The following is a 6,941-nucleotide window of genomic DNA, read 5'->3' on the forward strand; positions in this document are numbered from 1 at the left end:
ATGGCTCTGAATATATACAGCAACACCTCCCCCATAGACATACCTGTCTTTTCTATAGATGTCATATCCTTGTATTCCTACTGCTGTATCATCAAAGGTGCTGTCTAAGTGAGTCTCAGAAATGGCTAATATATTAATATTATCTAAGATTAGCAAATCACTAATCTCATAACAAAAACAGATGTATATACCTATCTGCATAGTGCACACTGATTTTAAAGGAAAACTCCACCCAAAAACTATATTTTGGTATTTGTTTCATTAGTCCATTGTTGATATAGTCTCAAAATGATGTGCATGTTAGCAATCAAGTTTTAAAGATATAGAACCACAGAAAAAAACATATATTTCACCGGAAGTATAAATGTGAAGCATTCGCTTGGTGTTTCCACTTGTGAGAGGAAGCCAAGTGGCAGGCACTTGGTGAAGATGGAACAAGATGGATTTTGGCCGACATTCTGCATTCTCATCAATTAAACATTTGATCTAGAATCTGTTATGAACAGAGAGTCCTGTTGTTTAGGAGTGCAAAGGCGATTTGAGTTATTGCGCACATGCACTTCACAGAGTATGCGTTCCCTAACGGAAATATGCAAATATTTGCCAGAATGGCCAATAGGATCTTGCTAGCTTGTGCTTGGCTCTGCCCACCTCCTTGCTTGTTCTGCCCACTATTACTAATGTGTTCCCATTGGAAACGAAAGGCTGTGGTCTATCTTGGGTTAGTTATAAAAAATCTTTGATATAACTTTCAAAATACAGAAATACAGCCAGTATGATATGATGCTCTATTTAAAAAAAAAAAACACAAATCACTGTCATGTTCATTAATGACTCACAGACAGTCGTTGCCGGTCAACCCGAGTTCGCCCGCTTTCTGTCTGGCAGTTTCCGAATGCTTCCGGAGAGTCACCGAACAGAGACCCAGCCCCTCCCGAGTACCATGCCCCTCTGACCCCCCTCCTCGCGTCTACAACGACTCTCTTTTCGGCTCGACTCGGAGGAGGAACCCGGCGGCCGCCCGGCTGTGCGTTTGCATTACCCAAGATGGAGGTTTGCTTATGGCGCTAGCATCTAGGAACGATTCTGTCAGTCCCTGTGTCTCTTGGCCTACGCTTTTCCGAGGAACGAACTGATTTTTGTCTTCCACCGCATTGGGAATTTAGTTGGGATCGCGGCTGTTGGTGGCCACCATCATGAGCTCTGGGGAAGGAGCTGATGAGACGTCAAAGGACGCAGCCGATATAGCGGCGTTCTTTAAATCTGGTAAGCCCGAAAACGGATCGCGGAGAGCAAAAGAACCGTCCCGTAAAGGCGACATGGGGGTGGGGGGGCATTGTTCCCGATTGAGCACTGTGTTTTCGGTGCAATGGTGGGGTGGGGGAGGTTTCAACTAAACATTCGCCCAGGTGTCCTTACTCGTTTGTAGAAGCGACAAATGATCATAAATGGGTGGCTGTTATGCAGAAATAATGGTGAGAGCCGTCGTGCATTTGTTACACAGTCATTAAAATGTAACTAACCATGTCAACCAGCTATGAGAGCTCGCGACTCCCTTAGCAGCCCAACTCCGTCCAGACACATGCTAAATAATGTTAGCTCGATTGGCTTTTATAACCGACTCACCCCGAAATTAGCTAGCTATCGTGCTTACATTAGGCATATACAAAGACAATAGCCACATTAGATAGATAGCCAATAGACTTGTGTACTACCATTGACGTTTATAAAAATAGATAAATAACTACATTAGGTGCGAGAGCTATCAAACTAACCGCTAGCTAGCTATGTTCAGAATCAAATATAGCTAGGTCGCTAACTAGGTAACCAAGGGACTGGGAAATCACAAACAGCTCACTGTCAGATTGCTAGCTATAACGTTAGAGACATATTTCATTGAAACAGCTGAACGTTAGTTGATTGTTACCTAAAACGTATGTAACGTGCTAATCGTTTCCGTGCTGTCAAAATAGGAAACAATCGAGCGTGCTATGTAAACAATACCGTGGCATGCATTGCTCTGTCTGAACTATGGCTAGGTTAGCTTGCTATCTAGTTATACGGTTTTCCCTATGACCCAATATGATCATATGATGCATGCATTTGATTTATATTGCAATGCATATCTTAAACAGTTCAGGTAACGTACTATTTGCTAAATTAGTAGTAGTGACTGCACAATGTGTGATTTCATAGTAGATTAAATATGATCATAGCCATTTTCTCGGCTAACGTTAGTCATGCTAGCTAGCTGAGTGAGCTATGAGCAATCATCATTTCTGGATCTATCCTGATCAGTAGATGGATAACAGCTCGCCCGTGGATATTTGACATTCTTCAATTTCTATTCCATTATTCCATTTCTGAATTCTAGACTGAAGGAGATAATTTATGTGCCTTGAATAAGGAGCTCATTTTGGGTTAGTGTTTATCATCTGTGGTGTATTCATTAGTCATATTCCGTTGCAAAGCGTTGGGTCTGTTGCAAACGTTCTGCAATGGAAACCTTTTACTGTAGGAACCAAGCGGAAAAAACAGAGTAAACTGAACGAAACGGAGAGGGACCTACCCGAATTTGTCCAATAGCAACTGTCATTTGTTACAAAACGTTTTCTGTTTTGGAGTAAATGTTTCCGTTGCAAAAGTTTTTCAACAACAGGTGTTGTGCAACGGTATCCGACATTCTGCCGATTCTGTTGAAAAACGTTTGTTAAACAAGCAGAATGATAAAACGGTGAGGGATGTACCTGAATTTGTCAATTTAAAAACATCAGTTTTGTTCTGTTTGCTTCCGTTTGGTTCTTAAATGCTAAACTGTTTCCGTAATGAATACACCCCACGCCTTTTGGGAACTAACACTCGCACTTGACTTTTTTCTACCTTACTGGCTCTGACTTTGCTGATAGCTACATTGAGGAAAATGTACTTACTGTGACAGCTAACGTTAGGTGGATCAACCACCTATCACAATCTTAAGAGGAATGAAATTATACAACAACCATATGCTGAAAATCAAATGGGACTTATCATTATAGCTTGATGATTTCATAGATGGGTTCTATGTATTGGTGCTGCATTATAGGCCTACATGACTACTGTATTGCACTAAACTCCCATTGTAAAAAATCTATTACTTAGATCATTTAAAGGGTGGCAATTGGGTTGATGGAAGGGTGACATTAACCCTTTGTGTGTTTGTGCAATGGCTCACTGGTCAGGCTAAACCTCAGTGCGAGGAGATGAAGAGAGGAAGGGGGAAGGTAAGGGGTGGCAGGTAGCCTAGTGGTTAGAGCGTTGGGCGAGTAACCGAAAAGTTGCTAGATCGAATCCCCGAGCTGACAAGGTAAAAATCTGTCCTTCTGCCCCTGAACAAGGCAGTTAACCCACTGTTCCTAGGTTGTCATTGTAAATAAGAATTTGTTCTTAACTGACTTGCCTAGTTAAATAAAGGTAAAATACATTTTAAAAAGGAAGCCTTTGACTCCACTCGGTGTGTCTGTAGATAATAGCTCACATGGGAAGTGCTGTATCCTCATTATGACTGTAGTTAGTTCCTCTGTGAAGATGGATCCAGTCTTCCTGCTTTGAGGGAGACATGATAGAAAGTCCCAGTCTACAACCACATCCAATTTTAACCACTAGGCCCCTCAAACTCAACTCTGGACCTCAAAGCCAGTTCCACTGCAGTTTTTCATTGTTCCCCTCTAATTAGGGACTGATTTTAGACATGGGACACCATGTTGGTGAAATTAATTATCAGGTAGAACAGAAAACCAGCAGGCTCCGGACCTCATAGGGTAAGAGTTGAATACCTCTGCACTAGGCTAGCCTAAACCACTTGTCTACCCTAACCTTAACCATTACCCACACCCTACCCCCTATTTCTTTTGAGTTGTAGAAACTTCCTATGGAGATTGGTTAAAATGTTCATTTGTGCTTCCTTCAGCTGTTTGTCTGTCCCAGGTGTTTTGGCGCTCTAGTAGAAGTTGCCCATAGGCACAGATCTAGGATCAGCTTACATTCCCTCAAGCTTTTCCCAACTTTTAGAGGGAAAAACTCAAAGCTGACCTTAGATCAGTGTCTAGTGTCATCTTTTGTGGCTGGATTATTATGGGTAATTATTATGGGGTGTCATTGCGGTATTTTGATACCCCTAGGGAGAGTTCTTGGTAAGCAGCAGAGCTGTGCCCTGTTATCACTGCGGGCAACCAAGCTCTGATTGACAGCTGAGCTCAGGTTGAGTCGTCTGTGTGTGCCTCTGTGTCTGTCTGTGTTTGTATTTGTGTGTGTGGATGCATGCAAATTGTAGCTGGAGAAGATTCAAGCCCTCTCACTCTACAGTCAGCTCTGAAATAATCTCTATAATACACAGCGATACTGGCATCAACACTACAGGAACAGAGATAGTTCAAGCGAAGTGAAACAAGGAACTGTGTGTACTATTACGACGTCCTCATCTGAATTCATAATATAGTCTGAGTTATACAAAACATTAGGAACACCTTCCTAATATTGAGTTGCATCTACGTCGGGGCATGGACTATACAAGGTGTCGAAAGCGTTCCTCAGGGATGCTGGCCCATGTTGACTCCATTGCTTCCCACAGTTGTCAAGTTGGTTGGATGCCCTTTGGGTGGTGGACCATTCTTGATACACATGTGAAACTGTTGAGTGTGAAAAACCCAGCAGCGTTGCAGTTCTTGACACAAACTGGTGCGCCTGGCACCTACTACCATACCCCGTTTAAAGGCACTGAAATCTTTTGTCTTGTTGGCCATTCAGCCTTTGAATGGCACACATACACAATCCATGTCTCAAGGCTTAAACATCCTTATTTAACCTGTCTCCTCCCCTTCATCTCTAGACTGATTTGAAGTGGATTTAACAAGTGACATCAATGAGGGATCATATTTTTTTCCACCTGGATTCACCTGGTCAGTCTATGTCATGGAAAGAGCAGGTGTTCTTAATGTTTTGTATACTCAGTGTACAGTAGGCCTACTCAAGCCTTCTCACTACAGGTCCAGAGTTGCCCATCCCTGCTGCAGACTATATAGACCAAGGCTATAGTTTGCGATGTGTTAGTTGGGGTGTCACATTGCTAGGTCCCTCCCCTTTTGTTTTTCCTTTGACTTCCTCCCTGTTTAACACCTCCTGGTGGTGTTCCAACATGTACAGGTTTAAGACCTGCCTGCTTAGTAGTGCCTAGCCATCGGGTATGTTTTTATCCTCATTCTCCCTCTCTCTGTCATGTCTTCCCTTTGTTTGTCTCGTTCTGTCTCGTTCTTGTTCTCTCTCTCATTTCTGTCTCTAACTCTGTCTCACTCTCTCTCGTTTCAGACGTTGTGAGGATCCAGCCTTACGTGTTAAAAGCACTCAACCGTCCCAGACTTTTGTTTATGATCGTTGTACAAGAATGCGTAAAGGAAAAATAGTTATCGTTGATCTGTGAATGGATGAGCTCACACACTCACTTACCTTTACGCTGAGCTATTGGAGCAGAGCTGTAACTAGGACCATGAGATGTCTCTCACTACATAACATGGCTATTGACAGGACGACTATAAGAAAATATGACGAACAAAAGTGACATATAATTCACCTTTATTTTATTTAGCCTATGACACAACTATAACATGGTAATTACATTATACTAACACGATGAGAGCATAACTACATAACTATAAGGAACTGCATCTCTCTTCTCCCAGCATGAGAGACTGAGCCAGAGCTCAAATTCTCCCCAGGCCCCCAAGCCCACACCAGAGAAATTAGTGAAAGAAAGTGGGACGACCTCTTTTTGGTGAGAGAAAGAAGGTCTGTGTGTGTCGTGTGTGTGTGTGCGATGCCAATTTAGAAGACTGCAAAATTCACACTAACTACCACAAACGAATCACTTGAATAATGCTACACGGAATTGAATTTATTGATTGGTTGCTTAAATGATTGATATAGATTAATGAACAGAGGACTTGAAATACATTGACACCTGCTGGGATGGTAATAGCCTCTGTTTCTCTCTGCTTAATCAGGACTGTACACACCCTACATATGACTACACTATCACACCTTATCAGTTGACCTGCTTCCTTATCTTGTTGCAGGGTGGTGACGTAATTGCGTGTCTGTGTTAATGTCTGTAAGGGAGGTCAGTACAGCTGCAGTGGTCCACACGGTAATGTGCAGTACAGGTATGAGGCAGACATCAGTTATACCATGGGAACAGACTATCGCCACATACACACACAGTCCTTGTTCTGTGAAAGTGTAGGCTGTGTGTGTTTTCTCTTTGATATCAGCATTGGGATAAACACAAGAAACATCTCTCTTTATTACTTTGACATTTCGTCTCGCTCTCCTTTCACTCTCTAATTTTTCTCTGCCACTCTCGCTGCCTCAGCGGGTCGGGCTGACAATCAATATCACACATCCCTCTTTGTGTGTGTGTTTGTGTGTGTGCTTGCTTGCGAGCATTAGTGTGATTTACGAGTTTGTGCATGTGTGTTAAAGGCGGCAGGTAGCCTAGCGATTAAGAGCGTTGGGCCACAAACCAAAAGGTTGCTGGTTCGAATCTCGAGCTGACTGAAAAATATGTCGATTTGCCCTTGAGCAAGGCACTTAACCTTAATTGCTCCTGTAAGTGGCTCTGGATAAGAGTGTCCACTAAAATGTAAGTGTTAAATATAACTGTGTGGCATCTCAAGGCTGTAATCCCAGGGAATAGTTAGATTAGAGGATAGGTCAGTATATAATATAACTCAACACTCACACTCTAATGCTGTTAGTCAGGACAGTCAGGTACACAGTACACACACAGTGCTCTCCTTTCTCTCCATCAGACTTTCCCTGTGTGTGTGTGTGTGTGTGTGTGTGTGTGTGTGTTGTGTGTGTGTTGTGTGTGTGTTTGTGTGTGTGTGTGTGTGTGGTGTGTGTGTGTGTGT

At 42.7% G+C, this 6,941-nt stretch overlaps 1 pseudogene; it reads left to right on the forward strand.

Moving 5' to 3' along the window:
* The first annotated feature begins 958 nt into the window (after nt 1-958).
* LOC111955525 (triple functional domain protein-like) overlaps nt 959-6,941 on the forward strand; it is a 101,654-nt pseudogene continuing 95,671 nt past the window's right edge.

Source organism: Salvelinus sp. IW2-2015, linkage group LG31, assembly GCF_002910315.2.
Source record: "Salvelinus sp. IW2-2015 linkage group LG31, ASM291031v2, whole genome shotgun sequence".
Lineage (NCBI taxonomy): Eukaryota > Metazoa > Chordata > Actinopteri > Salmoniformes > Salmonidae > Salvelinus > Salvelinus sp. IW2-2015.